The sequence below is a fragment of the Rattus norvegicus genome, chromosome 6 (assembly GCF_021556685.1).
Source record: "Rattus norvegicus strain SHRSP/BbbUtx chromosome 6, alternate assembly SHRSP_T2T, whole genome shotgun sequence".
Taxonomy (NCBI): Eukaryota; Metazoa; Chordata; class Mammalia; order Rodentia; family Muridae; genus Rattus; species Rattus norvegicus.
The window spans coordinates 41,321,804-41,336,417 of record NC_141539.1 but is presented as its reverse complement, the minus strand read 5'-3'; the positions used below and the strand labels follow the sequence as shown (position 1 = coordinate 41,336,417).

General features: G+C 45.5%; 1 protein-coding gene across 4 annotated transcripts in view; it reads right to left on the bottom strand.

The window, feature by feature from the left end:
- Nucleotides 1–14,614, bottom strand: part of Cyria (CYFIP related Rac1 interactor A) — a 108,837-nt gene that overhangs the window by 65,698 nt on the left and 28,525 nt on the right. For 2 of the 4 annotated variants that reach the window (XM_087552593.1, NM_001106718.2), the window contains one exon: nt 457–598. The exons of 1 other annotated variant lie outside the window; for it this stretch is intronic. The gene's annotated coding sequence lies outside the window, so the exon portion shown is untranslated. Of the gene's footprint in view, nt 1–456; nt 599–12,289; nt 12,457–14,614 lie in introns of those variants that run through there. One more of the 4 variants, XM_087552594.1, reaches the window with a different exon arrangement.

The window sequence follows — 14,614 nt, the reverse complement described above, 5'->3', positions numbered from 1 at the left end:
ATCTCACCTCTGGAAGCTGCCTATCAAAGAACTTTTGCTGGCCTAAATCTGCTTAGCCAAGAAAGGTAGAAAGGGCTTCAACTGTGCTTCATCTTAAATGGGTGATACAAGGGGAAGTAACTAAAACTTCAACTAATATACTCCCTCCCTGTGTGTCATGGTATCTCCTGCTTCATGCCCAAATATTCCAGACACCATTGAGCATACAACTAAAAACGCCCAGAGGCTTCAGACCACTTCCTAATCACAGCTTCCTTGGAGTACATGTCAATTCTTACTTACGTCCCTTTTCATTTGGTTTTTCTTGAGACACAATGGTAGGAGCCACAGCTTCTAATCAAAAATGACAAACCGAACTTTGTATTTCCGAGTGTCGCACAAATGTGCCCATTACACACTTCCCACTGAAATGCTAGTTACCACGCCCAGCCATCCTCAAACACAGCAGTTCATTACCTGGAAATATCTCCAGTGGTTGCGTGTCACCAATCCAGACTGAAGGGGCAAACCAGCAGAGCAGCTATGAGGCCACAGGAAGGAGCTCTCCAAATCAAGTCTGGTCCCGGCGGGTCTGGTCTCTGTGCTTATGGGAGTGGTACTGTAGAAAGGGAACCGAAGTTGTGTTACGATGACAGGCAGTTTCTAGGCATTTTCCCATCACAATGCAGTTTTTAAGCCAAGCACAGAACATCTCAGAATCAGGAATGAGCGATGTTAAAAGACACCCACGAGATAAACTTGCCCAATTCATTCATTCTGTAGTTGGGGGCAACTAAGGTTCAAAGATGAAAATGGCATCTTTCATAAACTTGGGAGTCGGATCCAGATGGGAGATTCTGACTCTCTGGTAACTGGAACTTTAAAATATGCAGCCTAGTGGTCAGGCTGATTGAAGAGTGGCGGCTGGCTCTGAATGGGAGGGCTTTTTACTGTGCATGTGTGTATGCATGTTCACACACATGTGGGGACACCTGTGTGCACATGTGTTGTGTATACATGTGTGTGGAGGCCAGAGGTTGGCACTCGGTGTCTTCTTCAGTCAGTCTGCCCCTTAGACACTGAGGCAGGGTTTGTCACTGACCCCATAGCTCACCTAGTTGGCTAGTCTATCTAGTCAGCTTGCCCTGGGCATGCTCTATGTCTGCCTCTTGAGTACTGGGGTTAAGGAGGTCATCATGTGGACACAGTAGAATATGAATACTGAACATGTGACATAGGTCCTCATGCTTGCACAGCAAGCACTGTACACATCGAGACATGTCTCAGCTCCCCTTTAAAAACAGATTTCACAAAGGGAGGTGACGCTTTCCACAGACTGCTGTTTTTGTAGCTTTTATGGTTTTACCATGAAGAAACTAAATTGGTAAAACAGTCCATCTCGGGTATGTGGCTGGGATGGTGTCCATGTTTCTCATTATAAAAATATTGTTATGAAAGACATAGACAGGGACACAGCAGTAGGTGGCCTCTGCATTTTTAATGGCAACAGTTCTCTCTCCCCCCTCTCCCTCCCCCCCCTCCTTCCTCCCTTCCTCCCTATCTAGTACAAAAATAGGAAAAGATATGGACATTTGGCTTGAGTACCAATTCTTAAAAGGATTTTCTAACCTACCTACCTGTGTATTTATTTGATCAGCCATTTTTCTACACAGAAAATGAACCAAAAGAAACAATGCGCATATCTAGCATCTAACATTTACTAACCAAATCCTATCTGCCAGGCATACCATGTGAATTGTATACCGATGTTTCCCCAATTTGGCTTAAAACTGTCCTTACTAGGTACATTCACTCTATTTGCCCAAACAACCAAAACCGTGAACTTTTTACAGCTACGCTTGTTGAGGCATGAAGAAAGTGCACTATAGAACAAGAGATGAGTAGAATTTGCAGAAGGCTTCTTTGCACACTCATGTTCCCACCCACATGCATATACACAAACACATGCACACATATACACATACATGCATACATACACACACATGTACATACACATAAGCAAGGAAAAAGGAGGAAGACTAATTGGGAAGAAGAGAAAAAAAGAGTGTAACCAGTAGAGGGAGGGATTAAGAGGGTTAGCAAGATGAGTATGGTCAAAAGTTAAAATATAAAAAAGAAAGAGAAACAGGACCACATTTAACTATCAGATCTTTCTGTTCATATCAATTGGATTATAGTTATTGGGGTGAAAAATCAAAAGTTGTCTATGCGTTCATTGTCTTCCTCAAATGTAAGACAAAGTGTTTTGCAAGCTGTCTTGTTCTAAAGACAGGGAGAATTATTCGTACTAGGTTCTGTTTTGGGTAGGGTGGAGGGGTTTTTGAAAGCCAAGGGTTACTGCCCAGCTCCCTGCCTGCCCCGGAGGCTGGACTCCTACCCTCAGCTCTGAGCAGCTGCAGCCAGAGGGCACCACAGGAAATCATGATTATCAACGCTCTGGGCTCTGTTCCTGTTCTCAGACAGCGGGACAAGCCAGGAGAGATGGGGTGGGGGCGGAGAAAGAGGAAGAAAAAAAAAACAGGAAGTGAAGTGGGGGGAGGAAATGATAGAGAAAACAGTCACTTTGAAACGCCCTCTGTGAGAGAGTGTTTCTGAGCAGACTTGTGGAGCTGGAACCTGTGTTTTTGGAAAATAGGGTGTGGTGTAAAAGAGGAAGAGGGTCCTGTGGGTGAGTGCCCATAAATTTTATTTCCAGAACGATAGTCTGGCCTTTCCAACACAAAGCTGCATGTAAATGATAAAGAAAGTGAGTTTCCAAAGGGTTGGAGGACAACACCATCTCCTCTTGGCAAAGCCTGAAAAGACCAGGTGAGTCAGAAAGGTTCTAGAAACAAAAGAGAAGCTGTTGAGTGACCAGACTCTAGGAGAGCGTTCCCATGTCACCACCATCTGCTTTCTTTCTCAGCCACTTTCAAATCATTAGTGGTTTCAGAAGGCATATGTGAATCTCATTCACCCAAAGGGGATGGGGTACCTTCATCCAAACAACCCAGAAGGTCAGAACACTGAGTCTTCACGGCACGGCTAAGATCCTGCCAGGATGTCTCCTACCCATTTTGTTGACTCTGATACTCAGAGCTTCCCCATCTCCAAATACACATCATTAAACGTGACATCACCTGGTGATGGCTCAACAACCTCACAAAAATTGCTCTACTATATAGAAGAGGGTCAGGAGGCCCCACTGCTCCCTGAGGGAACGTTGGTAGCTAATGATTACTGCTGAGCAAGTATCCTTTTCTTCCACAGTCCAGCCACTGGTGAAGTTGTTCATGAATCAGTAAATGACACCCCCTACTCATGCTCTTTAGAAGCAACCCTAATTCACATCAGGTCTGTCTCTGAGTCCTTCTACCTCTGACTCTCTCTATCCCTCTGTCTTTCTGTCTCTGTCTGTCTGTCTGTCTGTCTGTCTCTCTCTCTCTCTCTCTCACACACACACACACACACACAGAGACAGACAGACAGACAGACAGACAGAGAGAAAGAATAGACGTAAGTTTTAGCACTACTCTTTTTTTTTATTGTCAAATTCTTTTATTATTTTTTTTATTAACTTGAGTATTTCTTATATACATTTCGAGTGTTATTCCCTTTCCCGGTATCCGGGCAAACATCCCCCTCCCCCCTCCCCTTCCTTATGGGTGTTCCCCTCCCAACCCTCCCCCCATTGCCGCCCTCCCCCCACCAGTCTAGTTCACTGGGGGTTCAGTCTTAGCAGGACCCAGGGCTTCCCCTTCCACTGGTTTAGCACTACTCTTTAAGCACTACTCACGGGCACCGTGACTGAGAAAGGCAATGTGTCCCACCACTCCAGCAGTTTCTACTAATTGGCTGTGCATCAGCAAAGCTGATAAAAAGTACAGTCCAGACCTCAAGAAGGCACTGGGAAGCTTGTGTCTATGTGGCTTTTGCAGCCACCAACCTGGCCTTAATCCATCGGCTAGCATTTCGATAACAAGGGTATTGATTGCTCTCATTATGGCCCCATCTCCTCTTTTCCCCCCTTAGATATGATCACAAAGACCCAGAGAAAATTGTCTCAAGGACTAACATCAAATGGCCTTCTGGGGATCTGTCCTGGATTCTCTAAATCATTTTTTAAATATTCAAACAATCATGGAATAACACAGAGTAAGCATATCTGTGTAAGGAATCCAAGGTCTTTGAAGTGGTAGCTAATGGTGGACCATAACAACCAAATATCCACAGGGAGAACAGCAATGAAGTGAGGAAAGCAACATCAAACTCACTGTTTCCAAAGCAGCCTACCATACTCATTTTCTTCTGCCCCTGGGATTATGGACACCATGGCAGCCAATGGCATCATTGGCTTCTGCCCCTAGCACATGGTGACCAGAAATGTGTTTTCCAATACCATAGCCTTTGCTCAGTTGAAAGAGTTTGCCCAGAAACGAGAAGAGCCCCAGAACGGAACCAAGGCTTGACAGCCATCTACTGATGACATTCAATGCAGTGACCCTCTCACATCATCCTCTCCTTCCTATCCAGAGAAGGAGCTGGGGGATAGCTGCTGACAGCTGTATGTCTTCTACACATGGGAGTCTCTGGTCGCAGGACAGGGCAGGGACAAAGTGAGGTAAGAGGGAAAAAATGATGAGTCCAAACACCTGAGAAAATACAGATAGGGATTCTACAGCCCAGTATGGGAGGAGGCTTCTTTAAAATGCCCCATTCTCTGAAGCAGAAAGAGGACTCCGGTCCAAAGTGCTACACTCAACCTCTTTCCCACAACAGCAGAAGTTGGGACAGAACAGTGTGAAGAAGGGAAGGACAGAGTTAGACAGTGTTATTTCACGAACTTCCTGTGTCTCGAGCTTTGATTATCTTGTCACCCCTAAAAGTCCCACAGAAAACCTATCGGCCTGGCATTGCTTTTGTCCCTCTTATAATTAAGGGAACTGAGATACATCGTGGCTTGGCCTTTTGTTTGAAAGATTCAGTGTTTGAGACATAGGGTCGATTGATGAACTTGGGCAAGCTGGCTGGAATTCTTGCTTCTAATCACTTCCTAAAACGCCTTCCCAAAGCAGCTATATTAAAGGGCAAAACACTGGAAAGAACTAAATAACAGCAGATCACTTAGGAACAGAGGACATTTCATTCAGAAGGGGAAAGCTCTCCAGGCAGGGAATACCATGGAGTACTCAGAGCCAGCTGGAGAATTTAGTCCCTGGTCCCTCTTGGCTGGCAGCCCACTGGGGTCAGCCAGCACCAATAAATGACATCCTGGTCTGGGTGTTTACATAGTCCCACTCATGGGAGAAGGAAGTGGTTGGACCCTGGAGGCTTGAGATATATGGATCATGAGGGTGGGTGGACGGGATGAGGATGCTTTAGGAAGTCAGTTCTTAAGTCCCAGAGGATGGAGTAGCTGGGACTGGCAGGGTGGCACAACTCTGCTCACTGTCCCCAGGCTAATGGCAGATATTCTCCCAAGGATTCCTGGATGCCTGGTTTCAACCTCACAAAGAAGGGACAAGGTAGGACAGGAGTCACGTCTCAGCATTTCACAGGTACTGAGAGTACAGCCCAAACACCACCAACCTTGGAACAACTCATAGTAACAATGACAACAGCAGCAGCTGCTATTGTCCTACATCAGGAAGTAAGCTAGATGCTGTCGGCCTAGATCACTATTCAAACTCTTCAACGTCCATATGCATACTGCCCGTTCATAGTTGAGATAGCTAAAGTTTTTATAAAGGTCAAAAGTAGCAAGCTATAAGGGCTCTGAGCCACAGCTCATGTGACATTTCAGCACAACATCTCACTTGCAAGCCACATTACTAACAAATGTTCAAGGGACTTGCCCATGTGAGAACCCATAACCAACTTCTGAGCCGTGAGGGCACCCTGCACAGGACTTCACTGAAATGTGTGGCCCACCCTGCACAACTATGCTCAGTGCTATTAACCCGGGCTGCATGTATAGGTCACATGGAATTACAGTGTCCTTATGCTCTGTCAGCGGAACTTTGATGTTTCTGAAAACACAAAGCAGCCTTGCTGTTAATATGGTTGAGACAAATGAGAGAACCCAGGACTGACCCAGACATATCGGGACACATGGTCCCCAAATATAACTCGCAGTCCCATGGTACTGGGCATTCTCTTGTCCAATTACACAAGAACTCTTCTGGATAGTTCTCTCACTTCCCAATCCACCCAAACCCTCCTCTGTAACAATTACTCCTCACTTTGCTCCCCAGACTGTTTAAACTTCTTAAGTTCAGAAGGCTTTGTATCATGAGTTCAAGACAGTTGTGTGACTGGAGATGTAACGGTTTAGCAAGCTACCGGAGGGGCCCGGTTGGATCATTGTGCCATCTACAAATTGAACCACTAGTTGTTTTGATGATCAATTAGTCTCCCAGAAGTCAGGGTTTGGTGGTAGATCTATAACCTTAGACAGACATAGGATGCTGGGAGGACTGCTGACATATATAGTAGACATGACTATTTTGCCTTCATCTACTAGATAGAGTGGAGCCTACTATAGGGATGAACGCAGGTTCCTTCGAGGTCAGTATATAACTCTACAAGTCATAGCCTTCTCCTCTACAAGGAGCATCCACTCCAGCCTGGAGAATGAGCAGCGGTAGTTTCTCTGCCTGTCCTGGGCCAGAGGAGGAAAGAGCCATTACTTAAGGAGTAGTTTTGTTTTCTCATCTTTCCTAAGAACCCCACTTCTTAAGAATCTTAGGCCAGGAGAAGAAAAATATCTTCCTTTCTTTTGAAGCCAGGAAATCAGCCATGAATTCAATTCACATATCAACACAGGTAAAATGAAATATTAATGAGAGTAACCGCCATTCGACCATGCTTTGATGGGACTGGGTTTCCAGCATGTGCCCAGGGGATATTATAGACTGAGGAGTGGCTGAGACCCAACGAAAGCCTGCCATCTCTGAGCAATCCCTGTCACCATACATGGCTCCCAGTGTCACCTGAGACAGCACACAGTGTAGCTCTTCACTATTTCCAGAGGGACATTCTATGTGCATGTTCCCTAATTCAGAGATGTCTGTCCTATTTACCAAAAGTCATACCTGTCCATACTGCTCTGTGGTGGGGAACCTCGTGACTATTTCTCTGTCTCTCTCCTTGAGATTCAGATCCATCTTTCTGGTAAAAACAGTGTATCCACACCACACGGACAGGACAGGAACAACTAAGAGAAACTGAGACTGTTATTTTTAATGTTGGGATAGGTAAGTGTGTATCCGGATCCCCCTGTCCCTGGGCTCTGTAAAGAGATCCAGGCAGCCTTAGGGGTCCAAGTCTCAGGGTGGGGAAGGAAATACTAGTGGCCTAAGGTAGCAGAACAAGAATAAGAACTACAGAGCTGATTTTAGGTCCATAGTGGCCTGTGATCTTTGTCACCTGTATGATGCCATTATAGTGAATGTCTCTATCAAAGAGGATAGAACCTTGAGAAAACTCCACTCATCCTTTCGATGAGGCCACAACTCATTCTCTCTACAAAAAGGGTGAGTCCTGGAAACAGCTTCTAAAATGTTCTTTACTAGATGTATTCCAGGAGAATGAAGGCATGGGACAAGTATTTGGCTTCCTTCTCTGACAGCTCTGAGTAAATTAAAGGCCTGGTGTCAGACATCTCCTCCTCCCTCTGCTCTCTCTAGGGAAGCAACTCCAGGCGTGTAACCTTTGGGAAGCAGTAAGGAGTACAACTCAAGGAAGTCAAAGATGTCAACAGCTGACATCCTATCCTGTCTCCAGAGGGAAGGTACACAGTAAGACAGACAGAAACAGTCTAGTATACAATCTCTGTGTAACCATCGCCATCTAGTACATACTAGCCAGGGTGATGATTTAATTTGAACATTGGAAACTTGGGTCTGTCCATGAACTTGGCCATGGTTGGGCAGTCCCTAGTCAGCCAAGTATTAAAATGAAACTCTGGCTGAATCCAGTTCGTAGAGCAATGATGGCATACTAGCAAGCCTCTTTGGGCAACTTCGACAATCAAATGAGTTTTCTTTTCCAAAAATCACAGCCATCTGTGTTCATTCTTTACGTGCACCATGGGATGAACAATCCTTAATAGTAGAGCCTGCATTTTACCCCCCCCCCCTTTACTGTGACTACTCAAGAAGAATGTACAAAAGAGCAGTGTGGCTATCCCAGTTCATCCAATGCTCCTTCACTGAGGGCAGGGAGCATTCAGTGACTCCTGAGAAGGAGGGCTTAAGGGCAGCAGAGTCAGAAGCTATAATACATAGTGCAAGGAGGACATAGTTGTGCCAAAATGTGAGTTGCAGGTTGAATAGTTGTAGGCATTAATCCCAATCCCAGCTTCATGGAAATGTATATTCTTTTCCCACAACAGTACTACTAACCCCCTTCCAGAGTTATTAAAGCGATTTGGAATTTAAAGTGACCATTTGAAAATCAGCAAACAGGATTAGCCTAATTTATTGAGGCAAAGCTACCTTGGGCCATCTGCTGTATACATAGGTTTTAGGAGTTTGAATGCCTTGCCACTGTAAAGTATACAAGTCAAAAATGTTGATTGGTTGTGCGAGCACAAGCTGACAGCTTTGTGGCGATAGGCATTTGCTATTAATGGTCAAGCTACACCAGTGGACTGCAAACTCCACCATACCTGTAGTCTTTTAGTGTTCGGGAACCCAAGGCCACAAGGGTCTCATATAGCAAACAGCAATTGAATCCCATAAACCATTCTGGAACTCCTAAGGCCCTGGCCTCAGTCCACACTCTTGGAAGCTGTGTCAGGAGCTTTGTGTAGATCTCTCCTATAGCACAAGTCTAGGTTAGAGTTCAAGCAGGTGAGGCAGTATGGTCTTGCCCCAAAGAAGGAACTAGGGAAATAGGACATTGCATCCTTCCTGGTAAGGGACAGACAGAGAGAGAATTCACCCACCTATGACAGCTGGAAGCCAGCTTATCTGTGGGGCTGACAAGGCTACCCCTGTCTCCCAGACAAACACTGGAACGTGCTCTAGACAAAGGCTCTGGGATCTGGGATTTCTGCTGTGAGGAAAAGCCAAAGGGAGTCATGTGGTCAGCATTCAGCACTTCACTCGCCCTCAGAAACCAAAGTGCGATCCTGTCCCTGAAGAACAGGGAACAAGATCTTTTCATATCAGGACCCTTGGTACCTTGTCCCTTGTTGAAGAGAGGAAAAAAAGAGGAAGCAGAGAGATAAGGTCTTCAGAGCCAGTGACAACAGCCAAACATACTTTCCATTGTATGGGATTGCACATGCATTGTTAGCATTTTTCCAGATTCATCATCCTCTAGCTGGATCCATTTTCTTAAACCAATTGTTCTCATCCCTCCATAAAGGAGTCTCATTGAGACTCACGCGAAGTCAGCCTAACCCAAAGGTGCTCAGCAAGGCTTCGTGTTTTCTTGGCTGAGATGTTCCCTCTGTCTTTCAGGTCATCCTTGGAAGCCAGCAGCAGACACTTCTTCCAGGAAGTCTCCTCAGGTTCCCACTGCCATTGCAGCTCAGACTCAGCCCACCCTTTGACCCCTTGGCATTGAGTGCCCATGAGTGCTTCACCAGTTTTCAACTGGATGGTGTCCCCAAGCTCATGACCAGTTTCATCCCTCTCAGACTGTTGACTGAGAAGGGAACCTGTCAAGCACACAGTTGATCATATGCCTTTCCTGCTTAGATGTTTTTCAAGGAGCTCCCATCATCTTCAGGATAAAATCCCAACACTCAGCACCTACCTATCTTTTCCCCAAAGCTATCCATTTTCCAGTCACAGTTTTCTCCCCAAGTTGCACAATGCTGTGACACCAAAGAGAGGAGGAGAACGCCCATTTCTGGTTGGTCAACTATGTCTAGGAGCACTTGGAACGGAGTCACGGGCCCGAGTGAAAGATCTAAAACCAGCTATACTCTCGGGATCACTCAGGTTGCATTTCTATGACAATCAGCCACTCCACCAAGGAACTAAGGGACGAGAGGCACCTGACGTTCAGACATAAGAGTTCACTTTATAACCACAGCAAAAAGGATTATTAACTCTTTTGTTCTAGATCCCACGTGATCCCTCCCAAGTACCTTACCATCAACATAGCACTCAAGTCCCTACCCAGAAGTGAGTCTGTCTAGGAGATCCTATGCTGTGGTGAACACTCTGAGGCTTCTTATCTAAGATTGGAGCTATCATACTGCTCTTGCTAAACAGCATAAGTATGAGGACTGGAAAGAAACAGGCACTTCACAAAGGAGGGAGAACAGCCCAGCCTAATTCTTCCATACTTAATAGAAGAAATGGCCAAAAATCCATTATGGGCTAAAGCTTCTCCCCTCAGAGTATCCTAGCAGTGAGTAGCTTGTCTTTGGAATAGAAGAGTAAGAAACAGAAGAGAACAAAAGAGAGCTGTGCTGGTCACTATACGAAGAGCAACACGATCCCATGGCACTCTGAAGCCCTAATACCAGCTCAAAGTCAACTGCTTCTCTCCCCAACTTCATGTTCAATGATGTTATGCAAACACTTGAGGGCAGCCATGATAGGAGTGTTCCACTGTAGAAATGGACAGATGCCCTAATCGATTTTATATTTGTTATTCCACAGAATTAATTCATTACTTAATTAAACATTGACTGACTACCATAGTGCAGAACAGGGTTGTGAGAAGATAGGCTATTATCTCCCCCCTTTTTGCTTTTAATTTCATTTACTTTTATGTTGTATGTATGGCTGTTTTGCCTGCATGTATGTCTGTGCCCCATACATAGGCAAGTGTGCCCTGCATATGGATGAAAGAAAATAGACATGAATCTCCTGGACCTAGAGTTACAAACAGTTGTTAGCCACCACATGGGTGCAGGGAATGGAACCTGCATCCTCTGGAAGAGCGACAAGTGCACTTAACCACTGATCCGTCTTTCCAGCCCCAACATAAGCTATTTCAATTGTAGATACATCGCTGTCCCCACTTAACTATTTGAAATGCTTACACTTCTCCTGGCCATGAGGTTTCTTTTAGGAAAAGAATCGAAGAGAACTTTGGTAAAGGTAAATATGGATCAGGCATTTGTCAGTGTTCACAGATATGTTTGGTCATCAAAATTGAAGTGTGTGTAGTGCATCTGCCTGGGGAACTGCTAAATATCCTACAGCAAAGGCATGTTTTGCACCAAATGTTAGCAATGCTAAGGCTGAGTATATTAGTAACATATTTTCTTGCTATGATAGCACATCATGACCAAAAGTGACTTATAGAAGGATTTATTGTGCCTTATAGTTCCAGAGGGATAGAGACTCTATAAAGGTGGGAAAAGCACAGCCACAGGCAGCCAGAAGGGGGAACTGAGATGAGAGATCACATCTCCAGCCACACTCAGAACCATCTGTAAGTGGGGTGAGGCTATAAACATTCAGAGCCTGTGACCTGCTTCCTCCAATAAGGCAATAAGTTCTGTAAGCTTTCCAAATATCCACCAAGGACCAGGTTTTCAAACATGTAAGCCTACGGGAGATATTATTTCTCATTCAAATAGTCACACTGAGAGATCTTGCTGAGAAGATATTCCAGCTCGGGAGAGAGAGCAAGTTTGTGCATGCATGCATTAGCCTCTAGAAGGAAAACAAAAGAATCCAAGGTTCGTGGCAGGAGCCCTGGAAGGTTCAAACATTGATGTATGCTCTGACAGAGAGTGCTGGTGAGAAACAGCTCTTCCCTTAACACAGTGCTGGGCACACCACAGCTTATGGGATGCTTACTTGGAAGGTAGATGGGTATAATCAAGTCATGATATATACTCTTACACGGAACGGCCCGCCATTGTGTGTATAACCTCCTCAGTGACGCCCTGTGAAAGATGGACCTTCTCTTCCTCTAGCAGGTGTTGGAAGGGTGATATAAAGTTGCAACCTAAGGGACTCAGCTTAGATAAATAATCACTGCCCTGCCGACTCTGTCAGCATTGGTCAGAAAGGCAATTTTATTTAAGTCCCTTTCAAACGGGAAAGATCAGGTTTCCCAGCATTCCTTTGGGGAGGCAATTGTCAGAGACGCGCAGCAGGCAGCCTTGCTTTCAATACATCCACACCCATTTTTAAAAAGACAATCCCTTTATGCTTCGTACCACTGAGGACTGAAAATGCTTTTAGCACAAACCACCCAAAGTGGAGCACCGTGTTGGGTTAAGAAACACTAACAAACTGTGGTGAGCCCAGGGAACCCACAAGAGAACTCCCTGGGGCCAGCTCAACTTCAGCCCTCACAAGGAAAAGACCAATAGCAGGCTACATACCTACTGCCTTAGAGCCTCCGGGGCCTGGTGTCTAACAGAGCTGGGAGAAGAAGGTTAGCCACAGGCCCTTCCTGGAAGTCTTTGTGAATCTTCTGATCCACATCCTCACAGCAGAGAGGCAGTAGATTTCTAAAAGGGAAAATGACAGAACAGCGACCTCCCTCTGTGTCTCCCTGAAGATGTGGGGCTAACCATAAACTATCTGACTCACTCAGCCCTTTAATTAAAAGCCCAAGGGCTCAGAGCTAATTCTAGATGTGACAGGATCCAGTAGCTTCCCAGGCACCAGAACTGCAAGCGGAGTAATGAAGATAATTTTGCCCTTCCTGATCTATGAACGGCAGCTAGCTCAGCTATAAATTACACTTCCCGAATGCTAGAGCTGGAAGGCACCTGAGCAAGTACCTTCCCCTCCCTTTTCCCTGGGGATGGGGCCTGTGGCTTGATCAAGGTAGAGGTTGAGGAGGCAGCAGATGCCGCAGGCCTGGCAGTCTTGGCTGCCTTCCTCATAGACTCTTAGACAAATGCAGGCTTTAGTGCAGCCAGCACTGAGTGCCACACCTTGCCAGAGAGAGAGAGAGAGAGAGAGAGAGAGAGAGAGAGAGAGAGAGAGAGAGAGAGAGAGAGAGAGAGAGGTTTTTAAGTTCTCTACACTCCCCCCTGAAGGTTTCCCTGGGACTCAGAACAAGCTATCTATAACCCAGGTAAGACTTGGGCCATGGAGGAAGTGGGATAGCTTCAGAGAAAGTAGTTTCCAACCACTGTGTCTAGAAGGTTAAATGTGGCCCCTCCCACTCTTTGCTCTCTCATTCCTCCTTTAAATCCACATTCTAGTGAAGAAGTGGGTCTTATAGCCAGGTAAAGGGAAATACGTCCCTGTGTTGGCCAAACAGCAAACAGATGTCCTTGATTCCACTACTCAGGCCTAGATATATTTTTTAAAAATTATTTAAAGTTGTCATAATTAAAGTAACAAAAGAACAAGAACTAGGAACTAAAGGTTCGTTATCTCCTCAGATCCATGCGTCGAACACTACATTCTCCAATGCCACAGACTATTGAGGTGAGACGTCAGGAGTAACCAGGTCGCAAGGCTGGAACTCTATGACTGCGTGAGTGGGATTCACAACCCTTAAAAAGAAAGACTCTGATGGGCTGAGATCCCCATTCCTCATTTGAGCGCACAGTTAAAAAGTGGCCATCTGAACATTAGGAAGCTGACTGTCACCAGACACCAGACATTGTAGCACCTTGACCTTGGACTCTTTGGCTCCTGGAACCATGAAGAATGCATTTCTATTGTTGAAGTCATGGGTCTATTCTGTTTCAGCATATGACAATGGGTCCCCGTGAGAATCACTTTACTGATTAATGATCTCTCCACTTACTCAGTTGCAACTGGTGATTTCTTCTTTCTAATGTTGGCCAGTATCTATGCATATCTTTTATGAACTGAGCACTTTACAAAATAATATCTCCTTATCAAGGTAACTTTTCATAGCATGCTTTGGTTTGCTTTACTGATGTGAAAACCCAGAGCTAACAGGCAAGTATTAGAGAGTGACTAGCCAGTTAATGAGAAGGTGTCTCAATCAGACAGAGGGTGTTCGTTCCCTCAGTGGCACCTCCTTCCTTACCAGGGATTGTGCTAACTTCGCGGTAGGCTAGAAGTCACCTCCTTCAGGATGTCCGCTGGGGATAGTAGTGAAAACAGGGTCCTGGAGGATGGACAAGGTGCTAAAAATGGGCTGATCTTAGGTTCTAGGCCCAGTCACATAAGGCCATCCTGGAGTCCCACGAGTGCATGGGACTATTTCTCTCTTACATGTGTAGAGAGAACAGGGCTTAGGAGGATGAATCTCACTGAGACCCATCTTCAGATTCTTACTAACTTCCTATGCTTTCCATTCCTGGTAGGAAAGTTCTGAGAACAAAGTCTGACAACCTCATCTTCTTTTGCTGATAGCTGATAGGCTACCAGAAAAGAATACATGACTTGACATGACAGTTAAATACAGTGTGGCAGACATCATGGTGGGAAACAGAGAAGGTAGGAGGCACAGTGATAGGCACAGGACTCCACCTGCACAGTGGTGAGTGAGTCTCTGGCTGACAAAAGACTCTTGGAGGGATCAGTGGCTAAACTGAGCCAAATAGCCTTTAGCCAAGCTGATGAGGGATGTAAGAATCTTGTCCAGGCAAAAGTCAACCACACAGATGAACAGAGGTGGCTCAGTGGTTGAGGCCCACGCCATTGTAATTCTGGTTCCAGTGGGTTCCTGCAAGGGCAGCTACACTCACATGCACATACCTCCCACTACACAT